Below are 16824 nucleotides of genomic sequence, written 5' to 3'. Positions count from 1 at the left end.
CTTTTTTTTCCCCCTTTCTATTTTGCTGTTCATGCATAGTCAGTAAGGGACTCTGGAGGCAGCTGCTGTTTACTTTGCTGTCATAGGCAGATACATTCAGCCACAGTTGCATCGGCCAGAGCAAATCCCATGTTTTTTCTCATGCCAAGCCTAATGCCATTGTTTCCTGCAGATATGGTACTGCAACCTAGCAGCAAATGTTTACTTTTCTCCAGTCCTCCTCCATCATCATCTCAGTGTTGATTCTACTAAAAAAACCTCCAGCTAGATGGAAGATGAAGAGGGCAACGGACACTTGATGAGTGTAAAAAGATTTCATAGAAAAGAGCTTCTTTTCCATCTGAGGGCCAAAATAAAGCATGAAGCAGCTTTATTTTGGTCTATCTGTATGGAGCCTGAGGTATGCCTGTATTGTCAAAGGCACCTAGAATAGAATCATGGAGTTGGAAGAGACCACAAGGGCCATCCACTCCAAACCCCTGCCATATTCTAGCCCCTCATATCTGGGCATCTAATTTGCATATTATGAAAATTATTATAATTATGCATATTATTAATTTGCATTCTGATTATGCAAAATCAACATATTAATCACTGAATTTTTTCTACCATTATGTTTCAACCAAGCTAAGAACTCTTTTTAAAACTCTCCCCCCCCCCCCCACATAGCTGGTGTGAAGACAAAGAGGCTTCCAAGCAGCCCCAGAGAGTGAAGAGACTACCTATACTCTCTTGAGGCTGTTTGGAAGTGCAGTTCCACCTCGCTGCCTAACCCTAGCCTCAAGCTGCCAACACAATCACCACCCAACATAAGGCAGTCTATGCTCACCTCCTTTCCTTTCCCACCTTCTGAGCCTGCTGAAGGAATGTGGGAGGGGTGGAAGAGAAGAATAAGGTGACAATGCTATGCCCGTGCAATAGCAACTGGAGCCTGTAGGGTGGGATGAGGCTCCTGTCAGTGCCAGTCTTCTGATACAGTTTCTTGCTTCATTGTCACTGCCACAGTCTAACTTACCCTTCAGCCTGTGATGAAGGAGAAATCCAGGATTTACTGTTTCAACTCAACCAGCTGAAACATTTTTTTAGTTTCTTCAATGTGGGATTTTCCATGTGTTCCCAGGCAAATGGCAACCCTAAAAAGACAGCACTAAACAATGAGTTCATGTCTGATAGCTATTCTTATGTGAAAAGGATTCTTTCTCATATAATCAAGAAGAAAGTGAACTTTTTTTTAAAAAAAGATACTGTATTTTAATACTGTTTTCATGGCTTTTTGTTTTGCAAACTGCCCAGAGAAATGACACTACTGAGGAGCCCATACAGATAAACTGGTCCAAGAGAACATCAAGCCTGAACTCTCCTTAGAAGCCAAGATGTTTAAACTTAGGCTTTTCTACTTTGGCTATATCATGAGTAGACATGCCTGAATGAAAAAGACAATTAATGCTTGGCAAAGCGGAGGGCAGTAGGAAAAGAGGAAGATCATGTCACAGGTAGAGAGACTAAAACAACAAAGCCATAGGGCAGTTGATGACACTGGCTTCATCTGCACTGCTGAAATAATCCAGTTTGACAACACTTTATTTACCAAGGCTTGATGCTATGGAATTCTGGGAATTACAGTTTTGTGAGAAATTTGTCCTTCTCTATCAGAGAGAGCTGGTGCCCCAACAAACTACAGTTCCCAGGTTTCCACAGCACTTAGCCATGGCAGTTAAAGTAGTGTCAAACTGGATTATTTCCACAGTACTAATGCATTTTAGGATCCTGAAATCTCTCTTTCATAAGGTCACCATAAGTAAAAGTTGACTTGACAGCAATTAACAAAAACAACAAAAATTAAATTAATTTCCTCCTTTAAAGATTTCCCAAAACTAGGATCAAATATTGATCAGAATGATGACTGCAGCCAAGAAACAGGAAAAGACAAGGAATAGGAAGGGTAGCTATGAAACAACTAGCAAAGATCCTAAAGAGTAAAGACATATAACTAAGCACCAAAGTCAGAATTGTCCAAGCCATAGTACAGTCAGCCCACCCCAACCATGGGCTTTCCATCTGTGGATTGGAGCATCTGCGGATGGCCCCTCCCTATTCTCCTGAATGGCAGCATGTGCATGTGGCTGCACCAGCATGGCACACCACCATTAAAAACACCAGGATTCCAGGTCCCGCAGTTTTTGGCATCCAAGGCTGGGTCCGGAATACATCCCCCATGAATACAAAGGGCTGACTGTATTTCCCATCGCCATGCTCCAAGTGAGAGCTCGACAGTGAAGAAAATGGGTAAATCAGCTCATTTGAGATATGGTATTAGAGAAGTGTTGAGGATAACATAGACACCCAAAAGGACAAACAGACTAGTCCGAGAACAGATCAAACTTAAACTATCCTTGAAAACAAAGCTGATGAAACTGAGGCTGTCATGTTTTGGCCACATCATGAGAAGGCTTGAATCAATGGAAAAGACAATAATGCTAGGAAAGGAAGAAGGCAGCAATAAGAGAGGCAGACTACACATCAGATGGCTAGACTCAATGGGGAGGTCATGGACATGAATCTACAGGAATGTAACAGAGCAGTGGAGGATACGGGGACTTGGAGATGACTCATCCACGGTCTCCATGAGTCAAGGCCAACCCAAGGGCAGTAAATAACAATGACAAACAGTTATGTTTGAGGCCATCCACCACCCACAACCCAATCCATGAGCCTCTTTGCATAGGCCATTACTAAAGCTAAAAGTAAAAGCAAAAAATCAAGAAATCTGTATCTCTCCAGCTAAATCCTCCTTGCACCTCTCCCCATTAACCTCTATGGGAGTCCTGCCATCTTTCTCAAGTAGCCCTACACTCTGAGAAAGACACTGAGAAACCTAACACAAAGGAATGAAGAAGAGAAACAAAGAGAAGAAATTGTGTCTCACCCACTCCCCATCGCTGCTGCTCCAACATGAGCCTCCTGAGACCAATGCCTGTCTTTAACCTGCAACAGAGATGGGCAAATGGTTTTTATAGGTTGCAATTTCCACAATGCGCTGTAGGAGGCTATCCTAATAGAAGAAAAAGTTCTCATTCAACTATTGTTTCTCTCTCTCTCTGCAAGTAGCTATTAAACCAAGACGGTGGTGCTGATACCTTGCAGAAGAATAAGGGGGAGAGCAGGCCAAGACCCCAGGAGAGAAAGATCATCTGAAGCCCTCTGACTGGCAGCTGCTGGCTCCCGGCCCAGAGAGCGAGAGAAAGCACTCAGCAGCACCGCAGGGGAGAATCTTCTCTCTGGCTCAAAAGGAGAGGAGGAAGCTGATCTAATAGGCTCCTCCGATCCTCATTTTCTATAATTCAAGAGACCTGCAATGTGTAGGAACAAGAGAACTGGAAATGTGATAAGGAACATTCAGGCAAAACTACTTCACCTGAGCTTACTGCTTCTTCTTTTCTTTTTTTGAGGGAGGGAGACTTTGTCCTACTTGCCAATTGTGCAAACTCCCCAGAGAGAAAGAGAGAGGGAGAGGGAGAATATAGGCAGAATTTCAAAACTTTAACAATGTGGATTACAACTACCAGAATCCCCCAGCCAGCATGGCCATCTGGGAGTTGCAGTCCAAACATGTAACTTTAGATATAGGTTGCTCACACTCAACATGTAGCCTGAATGTCTTGCCCTCTCAGCTGGCTCATGAAAACATGGTAATGTTGTTGTGTGCCTGACTCCAAGTCATTTTTGATATATGAAGACCCTAAAGTGACCTATTTATTTATTTTGTATCTCACCTTCTCTCAAGGTTGGGACACACAGCAGCATACATCATGCGGCATACATCTCTGAGTTATGTCTTATTTATGCTATGCAATCCTTCTGCTGAATGGGAATATTGTGGAAGTGAACAAAGACACCAAACGTGCAGGTGCACACATGTATAACCAAATATGCATGCACATACATGTGTAATGGCACTTCATAATTAATTCTGCTTCTGCATCCTTGAATAGAATGCAGTCATTCACCATGGAACACAAATAGCCAACCCTCACTTCCATAGGCAAATTTACACAGGGGTAAGAGACCAACCAGATTCTGGCCAACAAATAATAAATATAAAATTATATCTTAGCCAAAAGCAGCCATTAAAACATATAAATATGCTCCCTTAATAAATGCATTACAACAAAATTCCAACACATCCATTTAAACCCAGGTTTTACTAAAGACCTGCTTGAATAAGGTAACACAACAGGGAAGGAGTTAGACCAAATCCAATTGCAAGTCATTTCTGATTTATGGTGACCCTAAAGGTAGCCCTATAATGGGGTTTTCCTGGCAAGATTTGTTCACGGGAGGTTTGTCATTGACTTTCCCTGCAGCTGAGAGCATTTGATTTGCTCAAGGTCACCCAGTAGGTTTCATGGCCAAGCAGGAATCGAACCCTGGTCTCCAGAGTCATAGTCCAATGCTCAAATTACTATGCCATGCTGACTCTCACAACTACAGTAGACCCATTAAATCAACTATATTTGCCTAAATGTACACCAGGTTCCTATTGTTTTAATAGGTCTAGTTGAGCTGGGGTTAACAGCTAGATTTGCAGTTATTATAAGTGACAGTTTCTGGTTTGTATCTCTCTGACATTCAAAGGCATAGCTGTGTTAGTCTGGGAAATCAGTATGCAAAGATGAGCAAGACTGGCATTAATGTTGTTGGGCTTTTTTTACAAGAATCCAGGGTCAGCCTGAGGCAAAGCACAGGATGGTTCATATTTCCAATCCTCATAGAAATTTGGAAGGCATCTGGAGGGTACCGATTAGCTTAGGGGGTCACAGCTCTCTGTTTCAACACCTTATTGCTGCCCCTAGCATGTGCTGCCTGAGATAACCATTTCACTCTGCCCAAGGGTAGGAAGGGTGTGACTAGAACTCTGAAGCCACAGCCAGATGCAAAATAGGCATATCAATCTTCATAAATTTCATTCTCCAAACCAAATAACTTTCTCTGTGAGAAAGCTGTGGACAACTGTATGTCACTGTTTGGGATTTATTATACCCCCTCACAAAAAACAAACAAACAAAAAACCCAAGCACATGAAGGTTTTCCACACAGAAACCAGCATGCCTTGGAGTGTGGTGGAATCTCCTTTTTCAAAGGTTTTTAAATAGAGACTGGATGGCCATCTGTAGGGAGTGTTTTCTGTTTCCCTGCACAGCAGGGGGTTCAGCTGGATGGCCCTTATGGTCTCTTCCAACTCTATGATTCTGTTTTCTATGCTGAAACATTTCTGTGCTAAAAAGTAGTTTCCTGCACAAAACACAGCAGAAAATGTGGGTTTTTTTCTGCACAGAAAATGCTTTCTTTTATGTAGGAAATCTCTTTTATGCACACCCAAAAATCCTTGCATAGATCAAGTCTGGCCAAGATGATTTAATTGAGGCTGTCGCACTTTGGCCACATCATGAGAAGGTATGAATCATTAGAAAAGACAATAATGCTTAAAGGTAGAAGGCAACAGAAAGAGAGGAAGATTGGATGCCAGACAGATAGATTCAATTAGGGAGACCACAGGCATGAATTTACAAGACCTGAGCAGAGAGGTAGATGATAGAGGGGCTTGGAGATGTCTCATACACAGGGCTATCATGAGTCACGACCATCTCACGGACAGCTAAGAACAAAAAAAGTAGTAAAATGTCACACATTACTATGTGCCTCTCATGGACAGTCGTGCCCTTATGAAGGAAAATGCAGAGCAAAATAAGTCTCAAAATCAGGTTTTCTTTACTGTCTATGGCTTTGTCCTACCCATAGTCACCACAATTCACAACAATGCTATCATCATCAGTTAGACAAGCAGTCTCATGCTATGCATATAAGTACCACTACATATAATGGGGCTTACTCCCAAGTAAGCAAATATGCCAGCTCTTCATATGAAGAGCAGGCTTAGACACAGAAGAAGAAGGCATAAAGACAGGAGGAAGGAACACCAACAATCCTAGATATATGATACCATATTACTAGAGGAAAACATCATGGACTTGGAACATTTACTAAGGAAGGTCAAAGAAAAAGGTGCAAAGGCAAGCATGCTACTGAACATAAAGAAAACAAAAAACAAAAACAAAATGTCTACGGAGGATCTACATAAATTCAATTTAGGCAATGAAGAAATCAAAATAAAGATTTCCTGTACCTTGGATCAAACTTGGATCAGAAAAGAGACTGCAGTCAAGCAATCAAAATATGAGGAATAGGAAGGGTAGAGATGAAAGAACTGGACAATATCCTAAAGAGTAAAGATATACAACTGAGCACTAAAATTAGAACTATCCATGCTATTGTATTCCCCATCACCATGTATGGATGTGAGAGCTGGTCAGTGAAGAAAGCAGATAGGAAGAAAATTAATTTATTTGAGATGTAATGCTGGAGAAGAGTGCTGAGGATGCCATGGACATCCAAAAAGATAAACCGATGGATCCTTGAACAGATTAAGCCTGAACTCTCCCTGGTATTCAAGATGTCAAAACTGAGGCTGTCATACTTTGGCCACATCAGGAGAAGGCAGGACTCACTCAAACAGACAATAATGCTAGGAAAGATAGAAGGCAGTAGAAAGAGAGAAACACCACACACCAGATAGATAGATGCAATCAGGCAGGTCCTGGGTCTGAATCTGTAGGACCTAAGCAGAGCAGTGAATAGGGGGAATTGGAGATGTCTCATCCACAGGCTCACCATGAATCCTGGCCAACTTGAGGGCAGTTAACAACAAGCACATGTGGCTTTTTCAGCCTTTGAATGCAACTATTAAAAACAGAAATTCTTGCACACCCATTCTTAGTGCAGTGTGACCTACTGTTTATACTCATGTATAAGTCTAGAATTCTTAGTCAAAAAATTCACCCCAATAACTTGAGTCGGCTTATCTATGGGTCAATGTAAGTACTGTACTTTAACTCTTATCAAAAAAAGGAACCATCCCCTAGTGAAAGACAAGAATACAATCTGTCCTGGAAACACTGATCTCCCCTCTACTCTCTCATCCATCCAGCCTTTAGTGTGACCACAGTTATAAGTGCTGACATTTTGTCGGTTCTTTGGCACTGTTTTCCTTTGCTTTATTATTTAGATCCTTTGCCGCATGCCCCTAAGTTTTACCCTCGACTTATCCACGGGTCATATCAAAATCCATAATTTTGGCCCCCAAACCTGCTATTGACTTATACCTGACATCAACTTATAGTCAAATATATATAGTACTTTCTAGTACTCATAGAGTTGCAATCCAGCACCCCAAAAATCCAGTTGTTTTCAGATTTATGACTTAAGAACATTTACCTGTCCTTGCATGGTGGTTCTTCTTAAACAGAGGAGAGTAATTAGAAAGCAACTGCTTCTAGTTTGCTGCTCTACAGTGAAATCTGAGAATGCTAAACTTAGGTTGCAATCTCATATTAAGTTACCTGGGAATAAAACTGACTGAATTCAGTGGAAGTTAACTTCTGATTAAGCATGCATAAAGCGTGCATTAGAGAGAGTTAAAAGAGACTTCTGGCATTATATGTAATCCATTTGCCTTGCGCTGTAGGATAATGGTTAGGCAACATCCCTTTAACAGTTTCTGTAAAACAAGCTGACAGAAATTCCTTAGCAACCAAACCTTTTATACACACAAACCTAACTTAGTGAAGGTAGATCGATCATCCACTTTAAAAAAAAAAAGTATTGTTTGGAAATTTATCTTTTAATGTGCTGACAAAGCACCCACCACTGGCATTCTACCAATTACACTGACTGTGGATGATGGGAGTTGTACTCCAGCATGTTTTAGAGGGTTGGAACAGATTGGGAAAGCCTTGCTTAGAGCAAGGAAAGAAACAAAAAAGGTGGCATCACCAGCAAAATTGTTGCAACCTGACCCAATGCATGTTTACTACAAAGTAAACCCCACTGAAGTTCAACATCATTCCTAAGTAAGCTTTGCTTGGTGTGATAAGGTATGGCGGAGCTCAGCTTCCCCCAAACACCACCCAAATCATCTCTTCTTCCTCTGGCCTACCTCACAGGGTTGTTGTAGCATACTTCCAACCAGAAATGGACATAACATTTCCTCAAAAATACTCACATTCACCTCCAAAATGGTTGGGGAAAGGGAGGTGGCAACAAGGAAACCATTTAGGAAGCTAGTGAGTCCCTATGTTGGGAGAAAGGCAGGATATAAGAAAATAAAATAATAAATAAATAAATAATAGTGGAATTCTGAAAGTTTGCAACCTGTATTTTTGTGCATTCTGATTGGCCCACTAAAGATATTACTGTTTGAGGATTTGGGATGTGATCACCTTTCAGAGTCTTCAATACTAACAATTCTCCCACTGGCCATCTCCTCACAGCCACTCTATCTATCTATAGGGAGTCAGGTAGTGTAATGATTTGAGTGTTGGAACTCTGTAGAGCAAGTTTCAAAGCCCAACTCAGCCAAGAAACCCACTGGGTGACCTTGGACAAGCCACACTCTCTCAGCCTCAGAAGATGGCAATGTTAACCCCTCTCTGAAGAAACTTGCCAAGAAAAAAACCATTATGGGTTTGCCCTTCGGGTTCCCATAAGCATAAACAGAGGGAGAAGAGGAGAGAGAGAGGGATGTATGTGTGTGTGTATATATATGTATATATAAACACACACACAGATTAATTGGAAATGACTTGAATACACACAATTAACAACTAAACACACACATATAATAGTTATATATGTGTGCATGTGTGTTTGTTTATTGTATATATATATGTGTGTATGTGTGTGTGTATATATATATACACACACATACACATACCTCCCCCCCCTTTGCATTTATGGGAACCCTAAGGCAAACAAACCTATCATGGGTTTTTTCTAGGCAAGTTTCTTCAGAGAGGGGTTGATTACACACACACACACACACACACACACACACGAAAGAGAGAGAGATGGATATTGGTGCAGGGGTGTGTGTATATATATATATATATAGAGAGAGAGAGAGAGAGAGAGAGATGGATATATATACCCAGATTGTTGAGGACAATTAGCTTACAGTTGTAAACCACTTAGACACTGTTAGTTCAGTATGAAGCGGAATATAAATGAAGCTGTTTGTTTATATATATATATACACACACACATTAATTGTATGTATATAAGCTGGAGACAGGTGCAGATGCTGTAAGCCGCCCTGATCTTGGGAAGGAGCGGGGTACAAATAAAAATTTTATTATTTTATTATTATTTATTATACACACACACACACACACAATTGGAAATGACTTGTATGCACACAACAAACAACTAAACACACACACATAGCTATAACTAGTTGTAGTTATGTATACATATATATATATATATGTATGTATATATATATATATACACACACATACGCACACACACACATACACACACACATCTCTCTCTGTGTATATATAGAAATAGATATGTATACACATACACATCTGCATCTATCTCCATCTTTCTCTATATCTATAGGGAGAGAGAGATGGAGATAGGCGCAGACACACACTCAGACATGTATGCATGAATCGGAGACGATCTGAAGGCACACAATAAACAACCAAACACACCCGCACAGCTATGTAACTATAACTATATAGTTGTGGCTAACTATAGTTACCCTGTAGCTCTGGCTGTGCGTGCGCTTGGGTTGTTTGCTGTGCGCCTCCAAGGCCAGTCTCGGAATGGAGGGCGACCGAAGGCAAACCCTGAGAGAGAGAGAGAGAGAGGAATGGAAACAAGGAAAACGACCGAGAAGGGAGCCTTGTTTTCGGGAGGCGCTTCCATCCGGCTCCAGGCTGCGAGCAAAAAGACCCCAACAGTGTTGAAAAGTAGCGGGGAAGGCGAGAAGGAGGACCACCTGTCGGCCCTCCCTTCCCGTTTGGGAAACGGAGTTCCTCTAGACCCAGCGAGCGAGCGAGAGCGAGAGCGCTGCCCGCCCAGCCTGCCCTCCTCCTGGCCCGGGAGGCGAAGAAGGGCCCCCGTCGTCTCCTCCCTCCGCAGCGCCCTGACTGAGGCCAGAGAGAAAGGAAGAGGGAAGCAGCCAGGGCAGAGGAAGGGCGAGAGAAAGAAGGAGGGAGATGCTGCCGAGCGAGCGGAGGACGCCCTCCCTGCCTGCCTCCCTGACTCACCTGGCGCCTGCTTCGCCGCCTTGGCGCACCTGCCTGCTCCCTCTGGGCTTGGGCCCTCCCTCTCTCCAGCCCCGGCGGCGTCCTCCGAAGGGAGCCCCGGGAGGCAGAGGCAGGGAAAGGCAGCCTCACCTGCCGCCTGGGAAGTTGGGCTGCAGCTCTCGCCTTCCCTCCTGCAGCTGCCCCTCGGAGGAGGAAGGGAGGGAGGAAGAGGAGGGGGCGGCTGCAGGAGCACCGAGGGACGGAGAGAGAGAGGGAGAGAGGAGTGGGGAAAGGGCCCGGATGTCTCTCTCACTCTCTCTCTCTGAGGAGAGTCTCCAGCCAGCTCCCACCTTCTTTTCCCTTGGCGCGCAAAGAGGCGCTTGGTCTGGAGGGGAGGCAGAGAATCTCCTCAAACTGTGGCCACACTGCTCTCCACTCCTCTTGTTTTTCCTTAGCCTTATCCTCCTCCTTCTTCTCCTTTATCTTGATCTTTCTTCTCTTTTTAAAGGGACTGTTTACAAAAAACAAACCCTGGCCGGTGACCTTTCAGTCTGGGAAGAGCCCTGCTGCAGCCAAAGAAACAAAACAAAACAGATTCGTATATATACCGCTTCATACCAAACTAGCAGAGTCTAAGTGTAAGCCAGGGGTAGGCAACCTTTTTGAGCCTGGCCGGGTTGCTGTCCCTTAGACGACTGGGGGGCCGAAGCCGGGAGTGGAGCTTCCACCCTCCGGGGGCGGAGCCGCATGCCAGGGGCGGAGCTTCCACCCCCTCCCCCGGGGGCCAGGCCTCCTCCTCTTTGCCGGCCCCTCACGGGGCCCCAGGCCCTGTCAGAGACCGGGAAAGAGCCAGCAGGGGCCGCCAGTGCTGGAGGCCTCCCCCTCTTTGCCAGCCCCTAACGGGGCCCCAGGCCCCGTCAGACGCTGGCAAAAAAGCCGGTGGGGGCCGCCAGCGCTGGAGGCCTCCTCCTCCTTGCCGGCCCTTTTGCCATCACTGGGGCCCTCCAAGAGGGCCCCAGCGATGGCATCAGGCCTCCCAGAGGCCACCGCCAATGGCAGCAAAGTCTCGCACGACCTTTCTTGTGGTCACGCAAGACTTCGCCTCTAGGCTGCCGCCATTTTGTTTTTCAAAATGGCGGCAAAGTCTCGCGCGACCTTGCTGCCATTTTGAAAAACAAAATGGTGGTGCCTGGGAGCCAGGAAAAGCCGCAATCGGGCAGGGGCAGGCAGGGGCTGGCCGAAAGGCCTCCGCGGGCCGCATCTGGCCCACGGACCGCAGGTTGCCGACCCATGTTGTAAGCCAATTGCCCCCAACAACTAGGACTCGTTTGGATGCCCTCAGGAAGGATGCAAGCCTGAGTCGACTTTGGGCCCTCTGGCTGGGGTTGAACTCACAGCCCAGTCAGTGAGGGCAGTACAGGCATTGAACCACTGCGGCACCAGGGCAAAGAAGACCAGGTTGACCGCTCTTTCCCAGAAGACCTTTTCATCAGCCGCTCCAAAACTCCTGCCAGAGGAGATCCCTCAAATCCTCACCCTTAACACCTTCAAGAAGGCAGCAAAGACGGATCTCTTCCGGCAACCCTTCCCTGGCTGACTGACCTCCCAGAAATCAAAGACAACCCCATCTCTCCATTGCTACTTTATTTTTTTTACTATTTGCCTGTCTTTTAACTGTTTTAACTAATTTGCACTTGAATCTGAACTGTGATGGCCTTTTTCTTGAATCTGTAATTAACTGTTCTGTTTTATGTCAATGGTGGATTGGGGATTGTGAAATTTTATGATTTACTGTATTATATATTTTATTATTTTTAGTGGAACCCACCTCGATCCGCAGGGATAGGCGGGCTAATAATAATAATAATAACAACACTGGTCTCTGAACCCTGGTCTCCAGAGAGTCCCAAACGCTCCAATTTCATCACCATACAATATTATTAGGAAGTTTGAGCGTTTGGGACTCGCTGGAGACCAGGGTTTGGAGACCAGGGTTCCCAACACAGATTCAGCCATGGAAACACAGGGAGTGGGAGAGCCACACTCTCTCAACCTCAGAGGATGGCAGTGGCAAACCCCTTCTGAAGAAAATTGCCAAGAAAACCCCATGATAGGGTTGTCTTAGGGATCACCATCAGTCGAAAAAGACTTGAAGGCATGCAACAACAACAACAACAAATAGGAGGATGTTAAATCCTGGCTGCAAAATAATCACCTGGGTATGAAATCCCATGGCTGACCTTGGAGGAGTCACACTCTTTCAGAGGATGGCAAGGGAAAATCCCCTCTGAAGAAACTTGCCAAGAAGACCCCCATAATAGATTTCCCCTCAGGGTCACCATAAGTTGGAAAGGATTTGAAGGCCCACAACAGCAGCAACAACGAGGAGTAATATTAAGTCCTGGCTATGAAAAAATCACCTGGGTATTATGAAACCTACTGGGTGACCTTAGGCAAGTCACACTCTTTCAGCTTCTGGAAAGCCATGGCAAACTTTTGCCAACAAAGTCCCCCTTAAGGTCGCCATAAGTTGGAAATGACTTGATGGTGCACAGCAAAGCTCTAGTGTCACCAAAATCCTGTTTCCAAAATTCCATAGCACTGAGCCATGGCAGTTAAAGTGGTGTCAAACCAGGTTATTTCTGCAGTGTGGATTCAGCCATAATATATTTCTTAACATAGCTCTGCCTTTCTACCCATCCCTGTAGGCCAGCAAGGAATGGGATTTGAATTGGGACAGTCCTTCTCTGTTTTCACCGAGGCTGCATCCACACTGGAGAAACAATGCAGTTTGACACCTGGGCAAAATGCTATGGCCTTCTAGGAACTGTGAGACACTTAGCTGTCAGAGAGCTCTGGTACCACAACAAACTACTGATCTCAGGATTCTACAGCATTGAGCTATGGCAGTTAAAGTGGTGTCAGCCTGCATTATTTCTGCAGTGCAGATACAGCCAGAGCCTCAAACAGGAACGTGTGTAAGCAGTTAAGTTCAAGCCTTCCATCCAACCTACAACAACTCCCATCATCCTCACCCAGCATGCTCCCTGAAGTCCAAGACATACGAAAACCACTTCGGGAAAATGGCTTTTCTGACTGACGCCTCCAAGAATCCTGGTGGTTTATGGATAACAAGAGTTCAAAAAAAGTAACTTCCCCAAACTCTGCTCCCAGACAACCGATGCAGCTAATGAGTGTGCTGGGCAGGGATGATGGAAGCTGTTGTGGCTCAATGCTTTTTGTAAGAGCAGAGCTTGGGGAAGTTTCTTTTTGGGGTGCTTCAATTTCCATACACCACCAAAGTTTTCTGCTGCTGAACTTTCTTTTGGATGCCTTTTACAACGAGTGTGCTGGGTGGGGATGATAGAAGTTGCAGTAGCCCAACACTTTCAGGACTAGCTTTGGTGGAAGGCTCGCCTTCATTGTCTTCACTCCTTCCTCATCCTTTTTTTGGATGACATATTTTTCAAGAAAGAGCCATCCTTGCTTGCTTTGGCTTTGCATTTGGTGAAGAGATGCCTTTAACCCCATTCCTTCCCAGGGAGTTTGCCAGGGCCTTTCCCTGAGGCTGAGAGAGCGTGACTTGCCCAAGGTCAGCCAGTGGATTTCATTCTCAGGTTATTATTTCCTGGCCAGGATTTAACATTTTCCTTCTTGATGATGTTGTGTTCCTTCAAGCCTCACCTTTTGGCAACCCTAAGGAGGAAACCTATTCTGGGGTCTTCTTGGCAAGTTTCTTCAGAAGGGTTTTGCCCTTGCCATTGCCAGCCTCTGAGGCTGAGAGAGTCTTAGTGTAATAATAAAGCACATACAGTATTAAAGCCAGCGTGGTATACCGGTTTGAGAATTGGACTAGGATTCTGAAGGCCAGGCTTCAAATCCAAGCCAGGATTTGAAGCCTGGTCTTCAGAGTCCTAGTCCAATTCTCAAACCAGTACACCACGCTGGCTTTCTTAATACTGTATGTGCTTTATTATTCTTATTATTATTAACATTTCTTCATAGAGCTCTGTAAAGTTTGCACAGTGCTTTACATAGTAAAGGTCAAATAAAATAAGGGGGGAAAAGAATAAAAACCTGCCAAGTGGAGTACAGTCTAAACATTGTTTTGCCTTCAAGTCCTTTCCGACTTATGGCAACCCTAAGATGAACCTATCAAAGGGTTTGCTTGGCAAGTTTCTTCAGATACAGGGTGACCAGAAGTCCTCTTTTCCCAAGAGATGTCCTACATTTCAGCCTTCTGTCCAGGTGGAATCTCCAAAGAACCTCCATTTGGAGCATGGCTAAGAAGCCCATTGAGTAGCACCATGTTTGCTATTCCTCTTCCATTAATGTGTCTGCTTGGCAGCCTGTCTTTACTGCAGACAGGGGGATAGGAAGGATCCTTCTAAAGTTCATTTTTCCTAGGAGGAACAGCAGACAAGACTCACACCCAGAGCTCTGGTCGCATTTGTTTTATCAGAGGGGGAAAGGGTAGCAAACTTGTTAGGCAATGGGCTGCTTGAGGACACAATACAAATGTTGAAAGGGCTGTTTCCCTAATGGACAAATGAAAGGAATAATTTAAATGTAGATTCAGTCAAGGCTTTGTTGCTAGTGACATCCAATTTTAAGCATTTGTCTTGTTCCAAGTTCTCTAAGTATATTGCATGCCAAGGAGGCATTTTAATAAAGATATATTCATCAGAAAAATACAGTGGCATATGTAATAAAGTACAGAATATGTCATATAGCTTCTGGATTCAGAGCTGAGCCTGGAGGCCCAGGTTTCAGCAGTGACCAGGAGTGCTTTTGCACAGTTACAGCTAGTGTGCCAACTGCACCTAATCCTGGAGAAGTCAGATTTGGTCATGGTGGTACATAGAATCATGGAATCACAGAATTGGAAGACACACCAAGGGCCACCCAGTCCTACACCCATTTTGCCATGAAGGAACTCACAATCAAAGCATCCCTCGAGAGATGGCCATCCAGCCTCTGTTTAAAGACCTCCAAAGAAGGAGACTCTTCCACTCTTCAAGGGAGTGTGTTCCACTGTCAAACAGCTTTTACTCTCAAGAACTTCCTACTAATATTTTGGTGAAATCTCTTTTCCTGTAGCTTGCCATTCTCTGGACGGAGCAGCAGAAAACAAGCTTGCTCCATCCTCAATATGACACCCCTTCAGATATTTAAACAGGGCTGTCATATCACCTCTTAACCATCTCTTCTCCAAGCTAAACATACTGTACACAGCTTCCTAAGTCTCTCCTCATAAGACACGGTTTCCAGACCCTTCACCATTTTGGTCACCCTCCTCTGGACATGCTCCAGCTTGCCTCAGTTACTTCCCATTTGGATTACTATAATGTGTTGTATGTGGGGCTGCCTTTGAAAAGCGCTCAGAAACTTCAGTTGGCCCAAAAAGCTGCAGCCAGGTTGTTAACTGGAACTGGCTACAGGAAGCATAAAATTCCCTTGCTGAAATAGCTCCATTGGTTGCTGGTCCATTTCCAGACACAATTCAAAGTGCTGATTTTGACCTGTAAAACCCTATATGACTTGGGTGCAGGTTAGTTGAAGGACCGTATATCCCCTTATGAGCCCACTAGTGTTGCAATCTTCCAGAGAGGTCCATCTCTCTGTCCCACCACCCTCTCAGGCATTATTATTATTATTATTATTATTATTATTATTATTATTATTATTATTATTATTATTATTATATCCTGCCTCTCCCTATGGATCAAGGCAGGAGAACAACACAAGTATAAAATTACACTTAGTTAAAATACATTCTCAAAATAAAAAAAAATTAAAACACATCAAAAACCAAAATATGCATTGAAGGTTGGCTCTGTCCATGCAGTTGATAATGGCTTTTTGCACAGCAGGTTTCCGAAAAACTCCTTAAATTCCACAGAAAAAGGCTTGGTGGTTTTTACTGTAGTATCCCTGGAAATTTTCAGAAATGCACATAGATTTGAATGGCTGTACATTTTTGGCAGAAAGGGAAGTTAAACAGATGCAATTTGTGGAGGAAAGTGAAGAGAAGTATCAATGTGAAAGTGTGAAAACACACAATTCACATAAAACATTTACGTGCAGACAAGCCTGCAGTTCTGCCACATAGACCTAAATCCACATTTTAGTCCCAACTAGATCTTTGATTCTGTTTTAGTAGGAGCGAACAAATGGATTTGGGCCACAGATGTTTTGTTTTAATATTGTACTGTCCCCAAAGGAATGTTGCCTGCATTCTTCCTCTGCACAGCAGGCACATAGCAAATTCCTTTTGAAACACCCCCACATTTTCAGTAGATTTTTTGTTGGGTGACTTTGGAAGAGGAGGTACACTGCTGTTGCAGATGGGGGAAAGTCAAAAGCTAGAATCATAGAATCTGAGTTGGAAGAGACCTCAAGGCTAGGGTTGCCATAAGTCAGGACCTCCAAACCAGGACAAATGTAGGGCAAAATTTTCAAATGTAGGACATTTTAAAAATGGAGGACACACGAAAAAATTGGACTTTTTTTTAAAAAATGTTAATATAAATGCATGTTTCTTAGGCATGATCAAAATGGAGGACATTTGGGCATTATTCCTAGACAGATGGCACAAATGTACTTCCCTTTCTGGCCAAACCATCCCCCTCCCCATCCCAAAACACACTACAGCACATTTGGGCATTGA

The 16824-nt window shown here is 44.0% G+C and overlaps 1 long non-coding RNA gene across 1 annotated transcript; it reads right to left on the bottom strand.

Annotated features, from left to right (window-relative positions):
* Positions 1-684: 684 nt before the first annotated feature.
* LOC121922811 lies at positions 685-9906 on the bottom strand. The gene is made up of 4 exons (XR_006102236.1): positions 9665-9906; positions 2927-2985; positions 1016-1133; positions 685-931 (listed from the first exon to the last, which is right to left on the bottom strand). It is a non-coding gene; the product is annotated as an uncharacterized LOC121922811 (long non-coding RNA).
* Positions 9907-16824: the final 6918 nt, after the last annotated feature.

The sequence above is a fragment of the Sceloporus undulatus genome, chromosome 2 (genome assembly GCF_019175285.1).
Source record: "Sceloporus undulatus isolate JIND9_A2432 ecotype Alabama chromosome 2, SceUnd_v1.1, whole genome shotgun sequence".
Classification (NCBI taxonomy): Eukaryota; Metazoa; Chordata; class Lepidosauria; order Squamata; family Phrynosomatidae; genus Sceloporus; species Sceloporus undulatus.
The sequence above is the reverse complement of the archived record's forward strand: the minus strand, read 5'-3'. Positions and strand labels throughout refer to the sequence as shown.